The sequence below is a fragment of the Rhinopithecus roxellana genome, chromosome 15 (assembly GCF_007565055.1).
Source record: "Rhinopithecus roxellana isolate Shanxi Qingling chromosome 15, ASM756505v1, whole genome shotgun sequence".
Taxonomy (NCBI): Eukaryota; Metazoa; Chordata; class Mammalia; order Primates; family Cercopithecidae; genus Rhinopithecus; species Rhinopithecus roxellana.
The window spans coordinates 70,320,854-70,340,278 of record NC_044563.1 but is presented as its reverse complement, the minus strand read 5'-3'; the positions used below and the strand labels follow the sequence as shown (position 1 = coordinate 70,340,278).

General features: G+C 41.5%; 1 protein-coding gene across 2 annotated transcripts in view; it reads right to left on the bottom strand.

Annotated features, from left to right (window-relative positions):
• The window catches only part of KIRREL3 (kirre like nephrin family adhesion molecule 3), a 566,546-nt gene that overhangs the window by 397,634 nt on the left and 149,487 nt on the right, over positions 1 to 19,425 (bottom strand). The gene's annotated exons all lie outside the window — the stretch shown is intronic.

Sequence of the window (19,425 nt, the reverse complement as noted above, 5' to 3'; positions counted from 1 at the left end):
GAGGGGAGGTAAGAATGGGTCCATTTAAAGAGCTTACAGTATACATAGGAAACAAAGAAATAAACATGTGAAAACCTTTATCATTAAAAGGTAAACTCTGGTTAAATTCTAAGACAGTGTAACAGAGTCAGACAAGTGCAATGGGAATGTAGAGGCAGGATTCCAGAAGACTGGATTTGCCAAGAAAGGCTGTTGGGAGGAAGTGAGTTTTGTCCTGAGCCTGGAAGGATGTGCATAGTCTTTCCACAGTTATTTCTCTAACCACACAAGCACTCTGCCTCTTTTCTTTTTCTTTCAGACTAAACCTTTCAAGGTACCAAAATAAATCCAAGAGTATGGATTAATAGCCATGTTATGATCTTAAACCTTTGGTTGCCTTGCAAAAGAAAAAAAATCATCCCCTTACTGCTGGAAATCACATTGCTGGCTTACCTGGAAGTTGTTCATGAATGAACAACCCTTGCTAATCGCTCTGGTCGATATTTATCATAGGTACATTTTACGAGATGAATTCTGTCACCAGTGTTGGCAGCTTCTCACCAAGTCCCACCAGCAGCTGCAAATATTCATTAATAATATTTTGTTTGGGTTCCCACTTGCCACTTTCCATCCTCCTGCTTCATAAGTATGAACAGCATCATTACCAAGTGGCGCCCACAGAATGGAACACAAAGGCAACTTGGAAATTTTAATGAAAACAGATGTTGAGAAATGCCATTATCCCATGCACGCTACAATAAATAGCATTAACATTTCTAAGTGACAGGCCTCTGAATTGGACTGCAAGGAGCTCACATTTACAATTAAATGAGGGACTTATCCTTTTGCATCCCTGGATTCTACAGGTGGCTCGGTGACAGTCATCTCTTAGTGTTTCGATTTTAGTGCGGCTGTTAAGAGCCAGCTAAGCAGGGATTGGACAGGCAGGCACTTAGGAAGGTGTTAGTGCCAGATGCATTCATTGTCTAACTGCCTGGATGCAAAACTAACTTAGCATAGCAGCTGAATGTGAAAGCTCTTGAAATGATTTCTTCTCAAACAGTGCACTCCCTGTGCCAAGGAGGGGCATCATTGTTTATATCACTAATGACTACATCCTGGACCTCCATGCATTTTGTAACCCCTGTTCCTTTATTAGAGTAATCAGAAAAAAGATCACATAATTACCAAGATGTTGCTTTATGGGCAGGGAGTATGGCCACATATGCCTTCATAGATGTGAATAATACCACTCTGGGTATTATTATCACCCAGATTTCACAGATGCTAAACCCCAGCATAGCAGTTAGGAGCATGGACTGTGGATCATAGGAGATTGAGGTTGAAGCCTGGCACTGCTACTTACTAGCTCTTGGTTCTCAAGCAAATTGTTTATTTTGTATGGGCCTCACTGTCTGCACCTGTAAAACAGGGGACAGTGATACTTACTTTCAGGATGTTGGGTAAGTATCAAGCACCTGGCATGATGCTCACTGATAGCTGTTGGCCTAGGCTCAATTTTGAGGTCACTATTATCCCACCTATTCACTGGTGTAAGATCGCCTTCACCAAGGTAATGTTCCATGAGGACGGTGATGGCCAGAGAAATGTTGGACTCAAGCAAGGCACAGCTTTCTTGGAGCCTATGCTCCTTATTTGTTAAGTCAATCTCTCTGACTCTTTCTGTCTCTCTCTCTCTCTCTTTCTTTACCCAACCACTCATCTTTCGAATAGCCATCCTAGACATCAGGTAAACCTTGCCATGACTGAAAGCATTCTTTGAACCACTTTCTCCAAGCAAATAGGTACATTTAATTCTAAGAGGACCAGGACACCTTACAAGCAATACATGGAAACCTCCTTAATTGACTCAGCAATTGCAGAATGCATCCCTGAATGACTTTTACCCCAAATTTAGAAGTTGGAAAGGGGTCACATGTAACAGAAAATACGTATTTTCTAGTTTTTTTTTTGAAGTATACTTGGCCATAGTATTTCCTGAGGGGATCCTAATACCTTTCTATTAAAGCGCCAACCTGAAGTTGTAAATTTAGAGAAACAATTTGAGGTGAGGGTTTGACACAGCAGATGGCAGGGGACTAATGACAAGTTCAAACTCTTGGCTGAGCATTTGGAACATCTCATTATTTGTAAAGCATTGTTTAGAAATTGCCTTCCTGGCACAGAACTGGTTGACATACAGATATTAATGCCTCTAACCCTCCAAACTGTACAGATAATTTGCTCCTTAAGTCTTTATATTTAATTGGCTTTATGCTATTTAAATATTGGAAACTGAAAAATTCAATGCTATTTCCTTATCAAGTATTTCTGCATTTACACTTTTAAGATGAGGAAAATGAGCCACATGTCCCAGATTCCACAGCAAGAGGGAGTCCAAATGGGACAATAGGGTCAAGTTGTTCTCACACTTGACAGCACATAAGGATGATCCTAGGTGTGCACACAGTGTGAACAGACATTCCTCCCTTTGGCTCAGTGCTGTATGAAATGTGCACACTGAGAATCCACTAATGTAAGGCCAAGAGGTCAATGTATGTTTGCTTTGAATGTGAATCTCTCACAATGATTACACACCAGGGAGATAAATGTGATGGAGAAACTAAATAAACAAACGTGAAAGTTATAATAGCTTTAGAATAAACGTGTTCCTACAAGGAGATCCCTGGAAATGCTTGTACATAAAGGCAACCTCCTCCCTTTCCCAGAGCTGAGATTATTCTGAGAGAAGCTGGAAGCAGGACTGTATTTGAAGACAACAGGTTCCTTGCACGTTCAAAACCACTCAGAGTTAGTGCTCTGTATCTCCTTATGGCAGAACCAGATCGCAAGATACGCTTGTGGTGCTACAATATTACTGTTGCAAATGTGTGGTCCTGAGGGGTCTTCTTTGGAAGGGCTCTGCTCTCAGAAATGGCCTTGGGCTTGCAAGCTGGGAATGTTTTCATGAGCAGACATGGATTCGGAAGGGGTCAGCGTGGCTCAGGATGCAGCAACTGGGGAAGTAGAAAACCTACTCTGTTTTGGTCTGGAGTCCTTTCTTGTGCTTCGATTCTTCAAGGATCGAACAGTGTTTGTTTCGTGTTTCTGTTTGGTGTGCAGATGACATATTCCCTTTAACATGGATTTGTTCAAGTAGACTTCACTGTGGTGCACAGATCAAGCTATGTTAAAATAATGTGAAAGGTCTGCATTGAAGCAATCTGAAGCAGAGAGTTCCGCGTTTCAGGCTGCTACACCACCTTTAAATCAACTGAATGTGTCCGTGTGTGGCTGTCCATAGACTCTTCTCACCTGCTGTTATCCTCATAATAGGATCATTCAGGTTCTCTTATCTGGTCTCCTAGATGCTCGTCTCCAACTATTTCAAACCGAAGTGATTTGTTACCCAGCACCACCCTTCTTCCTGCAAGAGGCATAAGGATGAAGCAAGCTTGCTTTAATGGGGGACCCAGTTTTCCCTGTCCTCAGTTAAGTATTTTATTTACAGAGCTAATCAGCCCTTAGAAGCATGAAATAGGCACACCCACACATTACAAAAAAGGCACACACAAGTGCAAGTTAAAATAATTTAGAGCAGACTGGATTCACTGGTGGCTCTGAGACCAGTTTGCCCACTGCAGGTCTGCGCAGTCATGTCCCTGTTGACAGAGATGCATTTGATCACCTCCACCTACATACCATTTGCTGTATTAGCCAAGTGTGTGTCTCTTCGTCCACTCACCTGTGGCTCCCACTTAATTGGCACCCTTTGAATATCAGCAGCCCTCCCTTTGGAGAGCTGGGGAATAGGAGTCACAAAAGTGTTTCCTCGTGCTGAAACATGCAAATTGGAATTTCTTTATGAAGACAGTTGGTGATGTGCTAACATGTACAACGAATGTACGCCCCTCACACCTTTAGCCCCCGAGCACAGCACGTCTCCAGGTAGGCAGACAGGCTGCAGACACACAGAGCTCCCCTGCTACTGTTCAGCAAACCCTGATTTCAAATCGCACACCGCCCATCTTCCTGAGGGTCACATTTCTCTTTGCTCATTGTTTTTGTAGGTCTGATTAAGTCTTATATTCCTGAAAATGAGGTTCAGCCTATATCTGACTCCAGATTTATGAGGAAGAATTAACACCCTGCTGCTTCCTGAAGCTTTATTCCCTTGCAAGTCTACGTTTTGTTTCAGCCCTTGGAGTCGACCACATATTTTCTTGCAACTTCTGTTGCTCTCAGCGTCCGTGTCTCCAAATGCACTGACCCAAATGTACCAGTGCTTGGGAGAAAAGTTGTCTTCTATTCATTTAAGATTTTTTTTTTCTACTTTATAATTATGCACCAGGAATAGCCCAAATATCACCAAAATGTAACCCACTGCAATACATAAAGAAATTTAAGTTGCAGTTTGAGGTTCGGCTCTAATTCCTGGAGGCACATTTTAGTGCTTTCCGATCCCAGCACATTATCTGTTTTGTAAGCTGGGAGATGAGGTTGTCATAGGTCATTTGGCCCAGAATTTGGGTGGGCCTTTGGTTTCTTTCCAGGGTTTACTTTCCACACAACTGCAGCCACCAGAATGAGTACGGAGCTAGGCTGAAACTATTAATCGGTATCGTGGTTAACATCTTATCCAATTTGGGCCTAAGAGAAAAGCCTGACTCATAGATACAATGTGGAAGTTATTTGCCTTTTCGGAAGCCCCAAGAATCCTTTCTATCAGACTCCGGCTCCCGGCAGAAAAGAGAAAAAACTGATGACATTGGAGATCATCTCATCTGCTCACTATTGAGGGAAAATTAGAAATCACATCGCTCAGGAGCACTGTGAATGCCATGACAAAAAATCATTTTGAGATGCGATTGGCTTGAAATTCTGATGTCTAAGAGTCTTGCCCTATCTGATTTGTAAAGAAGAGAATTCTCAGGACAGGAGTCTCAGCAACATCCTTGAAGGCCTTCCTCACTGGCGCACCCCGTGCTGGACTGCACAGAATGGCACTGCCAAAGCACTCCCATCCGTGCAGCTGGCTCTGTGGCCCCGGCCTGTGCCACCATTCCAGACACATGAGGAACGCACCACAGCTGGCACATAATTAGAAGCTCACAGCAAACAAATCATGGCTTTTTTGTCAGCGTTCCTCCTACTGACCGTGCTCAGAGCATGGCAGATCCACCCACATGCCAACAAACACAGGACAACAAACAGGTATCGGATAAAAACAACCCAGGTGCCTCCAGTCATGTGTTTTGCAGTGGTTTCCCTGCCACTTCCCTACTGTCCAGGACATAATTTTGTTTGAAATTTTCTGTCTCTACCGTCATGGAGTTTCCCAGTGAAAGTCCTGTGATTAATCCTCAGTGAGTTGAATTCTCCATGCAGAAAACAATTCAAAACAAAGAAGAGCTGCTTTAGGCTCTATACCTCCCAGGGCTTGGGAGTAATTTTCTCCTATAAACATCATTGACATGCCCAAGAAGGTATGTGGCACTTGCTCAGATTTAAGAAGGTCCTTTGACCCCTCGTGGATGCTAAGATATAGCCAAGGAATAAATAGGCTGGTAGAAACTTTAACAATGTGTGATGTCCAGAACTTGAAAGTAGGAAAAGAATTACATTAAAACAAACCAAAAGTCAGCCAGAAAAGAAAAGCAAAGCAACCAGAAAGATTCAAGCTCCTTGCAAATCCGAAGATGGACTTCCCTATCAAATTTTAAACAAACACAACTAAAATTTATGAAAGGCCTACTACGTGTTTGATCCTATATGTGCTGAGTATTGGAGGCAGAATGAGAATTCTGATGTGGTCCCTAGCCCCAAGGAATTTATAATATCATTAATGTGAGCAGAGGCTTGGACAAAGCACTATGGGGGCTCAGAGGGGGACACAGATTCTGCATGAAGGAGTGTACCTAGGAGATGGGTATTGAAGGGTGGTGTTGTAAAGAATATAATCCCCTAAAGAGGTCTGGCTTCTGCCAGTACCTTTGCTAGTGTCTCTAGTGCCTTCCTTTGCCTAGGGGATTTGGTTCACACTTGGATAGTCTAGCAATGTGATTTAGGATGGGGGCTTTGGATCACGAGGCACCAATGCACTAGAGACTGAGATCAACCATATGGGCAATCAATCAATCAAGCTTGCCTCTGTAGTGGGGCCCCAATAACAACCCTGAACATAGAGGCTCAGGTGAGCTGCCCCATCTTTAGTGATACTTGGTGTGAGTTGTTACACACTGATACGAGAAAGTAACATGCCCTGACTCCAAGGGAAGAAGATGGACAAAACTCTGCATTCTGTACTTCTCCAGACACTTTCCTGTGTTCTTCTTTCTATGGCTTATTTTAATCCCCTCCCCACAATAAACCATAACTGTGAGTACAATAGCTTTCAGTCAGTTCTGTGAGTACTTCTCACAAATTATCAAACCTGACAGTGGCTTGGGGACCCTTTTGCCCCTGCAGCTGATGTCAGAAGTAATGTGGTCTTTTGAGGGACCTATTCCTTCTAATGGTTTAGTTGGCATAACTCACACAAAGATGAATGGGATTTTGTAAGGGAAAGGAGAAAGGTGCCACAGGAAAACTACTCAATCTGATACCTTTAAGGTTCCTCCCTGATATAAATCCTGACTCCAACAAAGCCTTGATAAACAGCCTTTGTGCCTTTACCAGGATTCTAAAGTATATGATAAGGATCTGAGCCAAGCTGATGTATGGAAGATGAACAGAGTGCCTGAACTGACGTTAAACCATACAGTTCAAAACATCTTTACTGTATTGACAATCTGGTTAAAGGTGCCTGTTTGAGACTCCCAGAGGATAAAGTTCTTTTTCTTATTTACCAAATGAAAGAATATGGTAGCAAGAAAGCCAGCTTTTTGTTGTGTACGTGACTTGTGGAGAGAAGAGAAAATGTTGAGAAATTTTTCCTTAACTCCTCATTGCAGAACGAGTCAATGAAAGAGTTGTCATCTCCTAGTGCACAAAGTGGACATTATCTAGGGGGATGAAGCATGCACGTGCTGCGTGGTGAGATTTGACATAGGGCTATGTCTTCCAGGAAGCTTTCTCTGAACCTGGTGGTCACGGAAACCTCACAGATGTTCTCATGACACCTTGGGCATGACTCTGCCGTACCTCTTCTTGCAGAACAACAAACTTATTTGTGTGCTGCCTTCTAACAGAACCTGAGACCCCTAATGCTTGGATCAGTGTGGTCCTTGCTTTGGTATTTTCAGTCCCTCAGACATTTCATTTATGGGCCTGACCCACAGAAGATATTTGTTAAGTTTTTTTTTTTTTGGTTGAATGAATGAACTAACCAACAGCTTCAGAGTAGTGTGGTTTAGAGGAAAGAATAAAACTTTTGGATTAAAAAGCCAATTGGGTTCAAATCCAAGCTTGGTCTTTAACAAGTGTGTGGCCTTGGGTACATGACAACTTCATCCAAAATCCAGTTTATTCAACTGTGAAATGGGTTTAATATAACCAGCCTTAGAACCTTGAGGGAGGCAATACATGTAAGAACACTTGCTCTGGGTCTGACAGCTAGTAAATGTTCAATACCAATTAATCCCCTTTCTTTTTCCTGGAGTACAAAAAAGAAAACAATCAAATATAGCTGAGATAATATTTCAAAACCCTGAATTCAAAACTACGAACTTGTTAGACAAGGACATGTCTAGCCTCAGAGTGGGAATAGAAGCCTGGTGAATTGGTGGGTAAGAGTCTTTATCATGGGATTACTTCCACAATAATTACAAGGGAATCAGATCTTGTCTAGGACACAGGTCCAGATTTGAAAGAACCCCCCCTTCCCACCTCTTTCAATCCTCACTACAGCCAGGGACATACTCTGCTGTGAAAGTGTCACAGCAACACAGGGAATAATGACTCCATCTCCTTTGAACTGAAGCATAGGTAGGCTAACTAAAAGTAATTTTACAAAAGATGTTAGTGGTCTGGCAATGGTACCTCAGTGACAAACTATTGTGATTAAAGGTGATTTTGTCAAAGCATAACACTACCTCTCACAATGGAAGCTTTGTTTATTTCACATGGGACAGCAACTTGCTATCCATTTCTAACAGCTTGCAGTCTATGTCCAGGCATACATCCTATCTCTCTACACTCCTAAAGCCCCAAAGAACTGCCATTTACAGAAATACATCTAGGATATAATCTGTAGTTAAATGCATAGTTGATTCATCATTATCTTGGGTTATTTGGAATTCACATTATTTATGTTACTAATCCTGTCCCCAGACCTCTAAGTCATTGCCCATCATCCCTCTAACACATAATAATAACAGAAAAATCTCCCTCAACATTATATTTGGACATCATCTGTCTGAAAGGTAATAAGATACTGCAACTACAATGATTAAAATGAAGGGAAAAGATTGTTAATATAATAGAGTTTCTACTGGGCATGCTTGAAATCAACGTGCAGAAGCAATTTAAATGACCCATCCTGTCATCATGTTTACGATACATTGATTTCTCTCTTTTTCCCCCTTGTGGTTTTTATCTCTTAGGTTATTTTCCCCCTTCCTGTGAATTTGGATAGCGAGCCAAAGGAAAAGAAACTTCAACAAGAAGTCTGGCTCAAATCACTCCAGGGCCAGACTGCACCTTTTACAACATTTCTAATAAATCATGAGGAAAAAGAAATCTCTGCCATAGTAGCACATTTGACAAACTGAAATTAAATTTTGCCAACTCTGGAGACACCAAGGTAACCTAATTTGATATTTCTTCCCTGTTAATAGTTAATGGGTAAGAGGGAACATTTGAGGTTTCTGTTTTTTAAAGCCCCTCCCTCTGATCAAGTGTGATTCTCAAAACTCCAAGTCCATATTCAGCATGGAGTATGAGTTCAGGGGCTAACAATAAATATGGATATTTTTGCATATAGATGTATATGTATTTTTTTCCTTTAATTCTGAAATTGTTATCTCAGAGAGTGGTAAATGGAAGTTTTTGCTAGCAGTGAATTTTCAGTGTTATCAGCTGTCAGGTTGGAAAAATGTATGGCAGTAATAAAGGGGGGAAATATATGATCCATAAATAAAGAAAAACGGGACTGGTTTGGCATTACAAAGTTTTAACGCCTCTAGGTAGCAAAGGCTCCAAACAAATTCCCTTCCTTTAAAACTTCTTATGCTCACTTCAGATTGTGTCTCTCACATTCCTGCTCCCAAGCCTGTAAACAGTGCTGTGGCTGCAGAGACCTGCATACCAAGGAGGAAGAGGCACTGCACGGGCTGCCTCCATGGGAGGACTTGGCTTTTCTTCTTCTGTACGGGTCAGGGTGAAGAGTACGTCAAACCTCTAGCTGGCAATGAGCCATGAAAAAGTTTTTCACGGAAACAACGTTCATGGAGAGTGCTTTTGTGCCTTTCTAGAAATTTCCACATGCTGCTGAAAAATAACGATCAAGATCATCAACATGTATTGATCACATACAATTAGACCATGGTCAAGGTTGGGTGCAGCAATACTGGGGTGAAGGCACCTGCCTTCAGAGAGCTCATTGTCTTTTGGGGGAGAAAGATAAGATACCCTATGAGACCGCCAAAATAGCCTAGAATAGTGTTTACATGCAGCACGGGGATGAGGATTATTAGCTGAATAAATGAATATGAATGTTAGGTTGTCATTAATTAATTGGGAGTGGAAAGGGTAGTGAAAAGTTTTGTTTCATTTTGCTTTGTTTGGGGGGCTGGAGGAAAAGGGGTTGGATGTTTATCAATGAAGGAAGTGACTCTTGATCAGGGAGGAGAGGAGGAAACGCCACACTGGTTCCAGAAAGCTGTTCTTCAACATCACTTTATATTATATACATTTTGTTTTTAATGACAGGGTTGCCTTGGGTAAAAAGATAATGATGAGTCAGCATATTATAGGCAAACAATCCAGGCCATTGTGTGAAGGTCTTTGCTCTGGTGGAAATGTGTTATCTCCCTGAAACATCCAGGCGGGTTCCTCTGCTGTCACTGTACAATTTGCATGCTTCGGTAATGTTTTATGTATTATGCTACTTATATGCTAAAATGTACATGCACGCTCCTGCAAATTTAGGTAAATTATGAATAAATTAAATCTTATCTAAATAAACAAGTGTCTTTTTGAACCAAAATGCAAGCTGTCATGAATATTTAAGTGGACAAGGATGGATCCTCTTCCTCCTGCACTTCTTACAGAGTGCATTCTGTACTCTTGATTGCAGGAAGGAAAGTGTACACAGCTAGAGAAACAAAATCGACTCCTCACTAGGGACATGAACGTTGAGAAATCTGATCTGGCGGAGCGATACATTAAAAAATAAGATGCATTATGGAAATTAAGTTATATGGATGTCTCCTAACCCTGGTAATCTCTGCCTTTTCACACTATATTGGAGATGCAGAGTTTGAGCATGGAGTTATTATTTTAGTGGAAAGAGGCATCTCATGCATATTGCAACTCCAGAACCTAAGGAAATCCAGACTAGTTGCTTGTTGGTTTATATATTATTTCTGTAGGAAGCTCATAAGCATAAGGATTGGCTCATTGAAAATCTAAGTTTTCAAGAACATTCAGCGCCCAGGGTCAAGTCTAAGGATCTCAGTTAATGTTCTCAGGCCGCATCTCTATAGTCTTGTTTTCCATTACTCATAGCATCTGAGAATCTGAGTTGAAAGGGCAGATGGGGATGGAGTTAGAAAATAATCAACAGGGAAATTTTATAAACTTCCTTCAAAAGGCCACACTTTCCCACCTACACACATTAGCCCCCTCATCCAAGGTTTCACGCTCCGATTTCAGTTATAAACTTCCTTCAAAAGGCCACACTTTCCCACCTACACACATTAGCCCCCTTCATCCAAGGTTTCACGCTCCGATTTCAGTTCTCTCGCAACTGTGGACTGAAAATATATGTGGGAAATTCCAGAAACAAAAAGTTTCTAAGTTTTAAATGGCACACCATTCTGGGTAGCATGATAAAATCTTGTGCAGAACAGCTCCATCCTGCTCAGAACCTGAATCATCCCTCTGTGCAATTTCTCCGGGCTGTCTGTGCTATTTGCCTGTAAGTCACTCGGTAGCCCTCTGCGTTTGCAGATTGAATTTCACAGTATCACGGTGACTGTGATCAAGTAACTTTTATTTTATTTAATAATGGCCCCAAAGAGCAAGATTAGGGATGCTGGCAATTTGGAGATGCCAAAGAGAAGCTGTAAAGTGCTTTCTATAAGTGAGAAAGTGAAAGTTCTCGACTTAAGGAAGGAAACATTTATATACTCAGATTGCTAACATCTATAGTAAGAATGAATCTTCTATTCGTGAAACTGTCAACAGTACATTGCTATTGTTTAATTTTATGATTGCTGTTGTTAATCTCTTACTGTGTCTCCTTTATAAATTAAGTTTTACCATAGGTATGTATGCATAGGAAAGAACATAGTGCATATAGGGTTTGGGACTATCTGTGGTTTCAGGCATCCCCTAGGGGTCATGAAACATATCTCCTGCAGATAAAGGGGTCCACAGTCCTCTTGTATATTCTGTTCCTTCTGTCTAGAGGCCCTCGTCCTCTTTGTCTGGAACAACTACAGCTTTCTCGCTTCAAGACTAGGGTCTTCTCCTTCATGGAGCCTTGTCTAAGTTCCCCAGGCAGAGTGAGGCATGTTAACCTAGTTGGAAGCCCCAGGAAGGCAAGGCCTATGTCTGCTTCTTCTCCATATATCCCTGGCAGCCAGCACAATGCCAGGCATGTAGAAGGCGTTAAAAAAAAAATCCCTCCTAAAAAACGTCTCTCTTGTGGTGTCTGAGCTTATTGAATAAATCTCTCTATGGCACCATAAGATTGCTGTAATTCATTGTTTGTTTATAGGTTAGTCTGGCCCAATGGATGGCTGTGCCCTCAAAGGCAGAGGTCCATCTGTATTCCCAGGACCAAGTGCCGTAAGTATTTGATAGATGTTTGTTTATTGAAAGAAGGAAAGTTATATCCATTACATTGCAATTAACTGCAGCCACAAACCTGAGACTTATGAGCTCCTATGCACCCTACAATATTATCTTTGTCATAGTCAAGTGTCTAGGCATCCTCTTTCATTATTGTTGACAGTGGTCTTCTGAATCTCAACAGGCCCCAAAGGTCTTAGTCATGCTCACTTATGCAATAGTTGTCTGTTTTCTACTTAAATCCTTCAGGAAAAGACAAAGGCTTCATGCATGGTCAAGGTGGGCCACTGGGTTGAAATAAGGAAGCACAATAACCGTCTTAGGGAGTAACCTTGCTTCCCTTTTATTTCTCCAGCTCTGGATCAGTTCTGGGCAGACCATGTACCAGGTTAGAATGGGGTAGGGTGAGGAGTGGATGCGTGTCCATTGAACTCTGCAACAGAGAAGAGGCAGGGCAGAGGAGAGAAGAGAGCGCTTTCAGGGGAGGTGGTGAGGAGGGCAGGGGAGCTGCTGAGCCTGTCTGTGTGGGGTTGCTGTTTGGAAGACCAGCTCTGTCACGATCTGTATCTGGGCTCTGCACTCAGGACAACAGACAGAGACAGCGAATCAGTGTCACATCCAGTCTGCCCCTTTCCACATGGATGCCCCTGCTCAATCGGCCATGTATGAACTTCTATGGAATTTCTATGAACTCGTTTTAGAACGTAACTCTCTTTGCCATGAAAAAAACCTCCCTTCGTATCAAGTTTAAATCTCTCAGGGCTCTGTAATGTAAATCCTCTTCTATCTACTCTGTTCTAAGCAGAAGGGCTGACACCTGTCCCCTTCCTTCTCACTATAAGCATATATCCACTGCAACACCATTACCACACTGGGGTTCTTCCTCTTTTTTTTCAGACTAAGTCCCCCAATATCGTCCATCCACCTTCACTTGGGACCTCATCCTGGGAACACAATGCTCATGTGGGAGACGTGGTCCTGCCTTTGCAGAGCTTCAGGGTCAGACCTGGCCTGGTCTACATGTGTTGGTTTATAAAATAACACTAAAGACCTCATGCCCACAAGAGGTGACGTGGAAGTGATGGAGCCACAATTAGCGGGCTGTAATGGGCCAGTTAATGTTATTGATAATGAGGACACATTTATTCATAGAAAGAGGACTGCCACCTGCCAAATGGCCAATGTCCCTTTGAACCCTGTCATAGACAGAACACTGGGCCGACCATGAGTTTGACTCAATCTCATATCCTTTCAGTCAGACTGAGAGCTGGCCTCTCCATCGGAGAGAATATGGGTCAAGTTCAGAAGGACCAAGCATCACAGATTTTTTTTTCTTTCTGTAAATGCTGGGCCTTTACTTGGTGCTGTGAGGAACTTGTGAGTTCTGAGTTCATCTGATCCCCGGACTCCCTGCCTAACTGCACACAATCCAAAGTCAAACTGAGGGGCTGGCCCACATTTCTATATAACAGTGTCCTCGTTCCCGCCTGCCCTTTAGGACAATATCCTGCATGATCAGAGCAGCAAGAGATGACACAGAGCAGCTCTCTGGGAGGAAGATACGGTCTCTGAGCAAGACAAAAACAAGAAAAAAACACTAATGGAAAACCCACTGATGCAGTTCAAACTGTGTCCCCATCAGTATGAAAGGCAAGTTTGCAGGGCTGGAGACAGGCTTTGATCTTGCCTCGAAGTCAAAGGCAATCTGGAAGATCTCCAAGTGTAAAGGTGCATGAGAAATGCTTCCAGCGAGAGAGATTTCATGGGAGGTTGGAGTGGGGTGAGCTCACTCACTCTGCCGTATATCCTACTGGGAAGAAACTCCATTCCCAAAGTCCTGTTTTCAATTATGATCTGCCCAGTCTCATCCCACAGAGACTTCCAGCCTAGTCAGTTGTGCAATCAACCCGAAGTGTGCCTAAGTGCTAACTGGAGTTCTGACGGCTAGTGAGTGGGACTGTCAGAGGTGTTTGAACCAGAGCAACTCCATCTTGAATAGGGGCTGGGTAAAATAAGCCTAACTTATTTAGCTTTATTTAGCCTTAAAATAATTTTCCCAGTAAGTTAATCACAGAATGAGACAGGATCAAGATACAGGTCATGGAGACTTTGCTAATAAAACAGGTTACAGTGAAAAAGCCGGCTAAAACGTACCAAAATCAAGATGGCGACAAGAGTGACCTCTGGCTTTCCTCACTGCTACACTCCCACCAGCGCTATGATGGTTTACAAATGCCATGGCAACATCAAAAAGTTACCCTATGTGGGCTCAAAAGGGGAGGCATGAATAATCCCCTTGTTTAGCATATTATCAAGAAATAATCATAAAAATGGGCCACCAGTAGCCCTCAGGACTACTCTGTCTGTGGAGTAGCCATTCTTTTATTCCTTTACTTTCCTAATAAACTTGCCTTCACTTTACGCTGTGGACTCGCCCTGAATTCTTTCTTGCACGAGATCCAAGAACCCTCTTCTGGAGTCTGGAGGGGGACCCCTTTCCAGTAACATCTTCTTGGTGACCCAGATAGGACAATAGTGAGGAAACCCCTTATCCAAAGGCTAACTTTGGGTAAGTGGTGGGGGTCCGGTAACATCTTTCTGGTGACCACAGAAGAGACAATACTGAGAAAACCTCTGACCCAAATGCTAACTTTGGGTAAGTGGTGGGGTCTGGTGACATCTTTCTGGTAACCACAGAAGGGACCTACTAAGGAAACCCCAGACCCAAAGGCTAACCTTGGGCAAGCAGTGTGGTGCAGTAATATCTTTCTGGCAAACCACAGAAGGGATGATACTGAGGAGACCCTCAATCCAAAGGAAATAGACTGCAGCACTGATTGGCGGACTTTGGGTAGGTGGTGGTATACCCAGATAAAGGATGGGATTGGGTTAGGGGCCTGACTTAAGGGAGTTGGAGTCTCTGCTAAGACAGAGACCATTAAAGGCTCCTCTCAATAAAAGGCAAGGACACTTGACCGAACTTGGGTTTGAGGTCCAACTTAGGAAGGTTAGAGTCCTTCCTAAGATTTAGGGACTTAGAGGCCTCTCGGTAAAGAACTAAGAATGGGTTTGGCACTATAGGATGTTAACTGCTATTATCTTTGGACTATTTTACTTGGCACTCTTTGCTGAAGGCTATGGGTGACAGAATTAGGCATGTACAGTATCTTGGGATATGGGGAGCTTTTTCCTCCTTAAAAAGGAAAACTTGAGAGCCAACAGGTCTGCTGGAAGAGATCCCTTTGCTACGAACAAGTGGCCACCTGAAATTTTCAGTGTTGTTGCAATAGGTGGGTCTTACTCTGGCCTCTCTGAGCTCTCTGCCTTCCCCACCCTGCTGCACACAATGCTTTTTTCTCTCTTTCTCTTTTCAATCTTTTCTGTTACTCAGGGCAACCATCTTGGCCAGCGACCACAAGTTGAAACTTCTGGTCAGAGGGTGGATTAACGATGATGGGCCCAACTAGGTGCAAGTTTGGGCCTTGCCGGTTTGATATTGAGTACTAAGCAGAGCGGCCAATGTCTGTGTTTTGTCACATGTATTTTGCTCTGGAAAAATGGAAAAAGATAATTTTCTTTTATGTTGCAGGTTGGCACCCAGGGCTATGGTGCTGTGAGCTGGGTCACTAGGGCTGCTCAAAAAAGGGAACCCAGAAGCCTGGCATGCTGGCAAAAGGGTAAGAATTTCTTACTAACCAGACTTCTGGGCTCTCTCTCTCTCTCTCTTCGTGCAAACTAGTTGAATGCGTGGTAAAAATCACTGCTTATCTCCTCTGTACAAAGTTTTGATTAATGAGGAAAAGAATTTGTGAGGCTGAGCTTAAGCTGTAGTGAATCTGGTGTGCTCTGTGTGTCTTTCTGTACCATTCTCTCATAAAGAGGGGTTCCTTAGGACAGAATGCGGGCCTAGGACCCCATAAGCCTGCTGTTCAAGATGGCCCAGAAAACTGGTCAGCCATGTCTTCAGAAGCTTGACCTTGTTACCGTGTGGCCGTGCTTTCTTTTTTCAGAATGGCAACCTGGGTTCACGGTTCAATTCCCAGCTGAGGGAATGGGTTATTCTTGGTTTAATATCTGTTTGACCTTTAGCATTTGTTTATTCTTTTCCTCTCCATGAACCACCTAAAATTTTCCTTTTTCTGAGCACAGAAATGTTGGCTGTTTGGCATGGCTAAAGTTGTATTTAAAAAAATGTTTAAAGGACTTTTTATTTATTTATTTATTTATTTATTTATTTATTTATTTATTTATTTATTTATTTATTTTGAGACGGAGTCTCGCTCTGTCCCCCAGGCTGGAGTGCAGTGGCCGGATCTCAGCTCACTGCAAGCTCTGCCTCCCGGGTTTACGCCATTCTCCTGCCTCAGCCTCCCGAGTAGCTGGGACTACAGGCACCCGCCACCTCGCCCGGCTAGTTTATTTTGCATTTTTTAGTAGAGACGAGGTTTCACCGTGTTAGCCAGGATGGTCTCGATCTCCTGACCTCGTGATCCGCCCGTCTCGGCCTCCCAAAGTGCTGGGATTACAGGCTTGAGCCACCGCGCCCGGCCAGGACTTTTTAAAAGAGTGCTATATTTAAAAGTCAGCTTAATTAAAAGCAGATCTTCAGGCTCTAAGAGCCTGTAGTTTCTTGGGAAAAACAGAGGAGGCACAACAGACCTCATTTGGGGGGAAAAAAACACGAAAAAACAAAAAAACCTCTGTTTTCCTCATAGAACCCCAGGAATTAAAAGTGGATCAATTCCTCTCAAAATCTAAGGTTCTGTTCTGTTTTGCATTGTGTTATCTGATGGTTTTAACTTTTGGGGATATCAGAAATTACTTTGCATTATGAGAGAGCTTTGATGCGTAGTAACTAGGTAGGAAACGTACTTTTGGGAATGGGCTGATGTCCTTTTTGGGATTCAGGATCTGGTATAAAAATGGGACCCTTAATTTCTGGAGATCTGTTCTGCCTTCCAGCTGTGCCTGCTTATTAGGCCCTAGAAACTTTGTGCTTTAAAGAGAAACTTAAAAACTGGCAAATGAAAACTGTTACAACTACTGGATCTTCTTCCATCTGCCTATTTACATGTTATGTGTGTGATGTTTGTATATGAAAGAGCTTTAATTAATTCGTTTAAAAATAATACAAGCTTGAATCAAGTATTTTAAAAGAAAAATAAAAATTATCATGCCTTTCAATTCACATGACTTTAGTAATCTTTGGGAAATAAAAATCGCTTTAAAGATTATTGGTAAAATAAAGACATTTGGTCTTCTCTCTGGTGTCCTAGGCTCCACACCTAGTACATAATGAAAATCCCTTACTTACCACAGTTTTCACCAAAAGTAAAAGTCACTACGAGTTAACATTGTGACAGGTATTTGAGACTACTAAAAAAAAAAAAAATTTTTTTCACATGCAAGGTGTGTAAAGAAAGTAAAATGCATTTTTGGTAAAAGATTGTAAGAAGGTGTGAGAATATGGATTTCTTACCTAAGTTTGGAATTTTAAAGGATTGTTTTAAGTTAGATAAGATAAAACTGAACAGTTGAACAAATTGTGAAAGATTTGTAAAAAATTATTCTTGTGAAAAAATTCTGTGTGTGAACATATTGGCTAAAGTTAAGAGGGTATTATATAGTTTTTCCATAAATTAAACATTTGAATAAAAGCATAATGAGTTTTTCTTAGAGTGAAAACCTGCTTATAATCTGCTCTTTAACAAAATTATAAAGGGTTGTAAAAGGTTTATAAAGAGCTTACCTTATGGTCAGGCATTAAAATTGGATAGATTTATCTATAAGGTTTTATTAAGAATTTAACAGTAATAGTACACCAACGGAAGGGTGAAATTTGGCTTACTTGGCATAAAAATCATACAGGAAGCATTGTCAAATATGAAATAGTGTTTGGCTTTCTTTGGGCTGTATTTGTATAAATATCTTATTGGTATGTGGTCCAAAATTATGTGAAATTCCTATAATTCTGATAGGACTTAGTGTAGATTATCAGTAATAATCATAGTTGTTACATAAAATCATTGCATGCCACACAGGTAACCAAATTTCTTTGTCAATCATGTTTTTGACTGTGGCTGCCCTAAACATTTTGTCGTCCACAGACAACTATTGTCTTGTTTTAATCCTCTTCAAAAGGTGGCTTATAAAAAAAGGTGGCTTATAATCAATATAGGACCTTAACAGGTGCTCTTAAACGCAAGTTTCTGATAACTTTAGAGATTGTGACATTAGAATAGAGGAACAAACTTTCAGGACTCATGGAGAGCTGAAAGCTCATGAACATCAAGCAGAATAGAGTATGGACTAAACTAATACTAAACAAATGGAAGTCCGAAGTAATCTTTTTTAACTTTTTGTTTAAAACATTGCTAATCCTTTACTTTGTTTTTCAGAGTTAAGAAAAATCTTCTGTTGAGCTATTTACAGCTTGAAGCAGTTAAGTAAAGTATACTCCTGCAAACAAAATTTGGAACATATATTTTTCCTTCTACCTGATTTCTAAATTTGGAAGTTAGTTGTATTCTTAACTTACGGCAATATAGTTATTTGCATAAGTGCAATATGAATCTATTTTCTTTTGTAACAGGACCCAATTGGAGAAACTGGTTATTTTACCAAGGCTTTGACTGGGATGGCGTGCTTTCTTTAAGGAATCAAACTTATAGAGCTAATGAAAGCCCCTTGGGAAACTGGCCTCATACCTTCTCTACACAGTTCCTGTACAGGGTTCCTGACCTGTGGTTAAGTAAAGAATGTCACTTTCTGACACGTCCAGGAGCCCACATCATCTTGGGACCTCAAAAGGAGAGGAATTTACCCAACTCATAGGTATTTGAGGGTACAAACCCACAACAGGGCTTGGCTTTTCAAAAGCCTTATCTGATATTACTTATGGAACAGAGTTTCATCAAAGCCAATTTTAAAAGCCTATGTGAAATAATTATTCTTGCTGCACTTTATACAAATAATCAGGCCAAGTATAATAAAGTAAATCAGTCTTACCATGATTTGTCTTTAGTAAAAATGGAAAATTGGAGAGAGAAAAATTATGTTTCAAGAACTATGGTATACCTGTTATTAAATTCCAGTCTCATCAGTTGTTTTTAAGTTTTTAAGTTTTTTTCCTGCATTGTAGGCTGACCCTGTTTATTCCTGTAAACCAACCAGTGATTGGTTGCTTCTTCTGGCTGCTACTCAGAAGAAACAAGACTGGGTAATGTAAAAATCTGGATTGGATCAATATTCTAATCCTGGACATATACTGGAATCATCTAGCAACTCCATATCAGCTTGGTTCCAAAAATTGCCCAGTTCATGGAAACCCTTCTAATTTAGTTTACATGGGATAATTTTGCTTATTTCGTTATGTTGCTGTTGGACTCTCTGCGTAGGAATGCAGAATAAGCTTGCTCAATGTTTTCTTAAATGCAACACTTATCACTCTTCCAGATACGACCTTTTGTCGGAACTCAAGAGTTATAA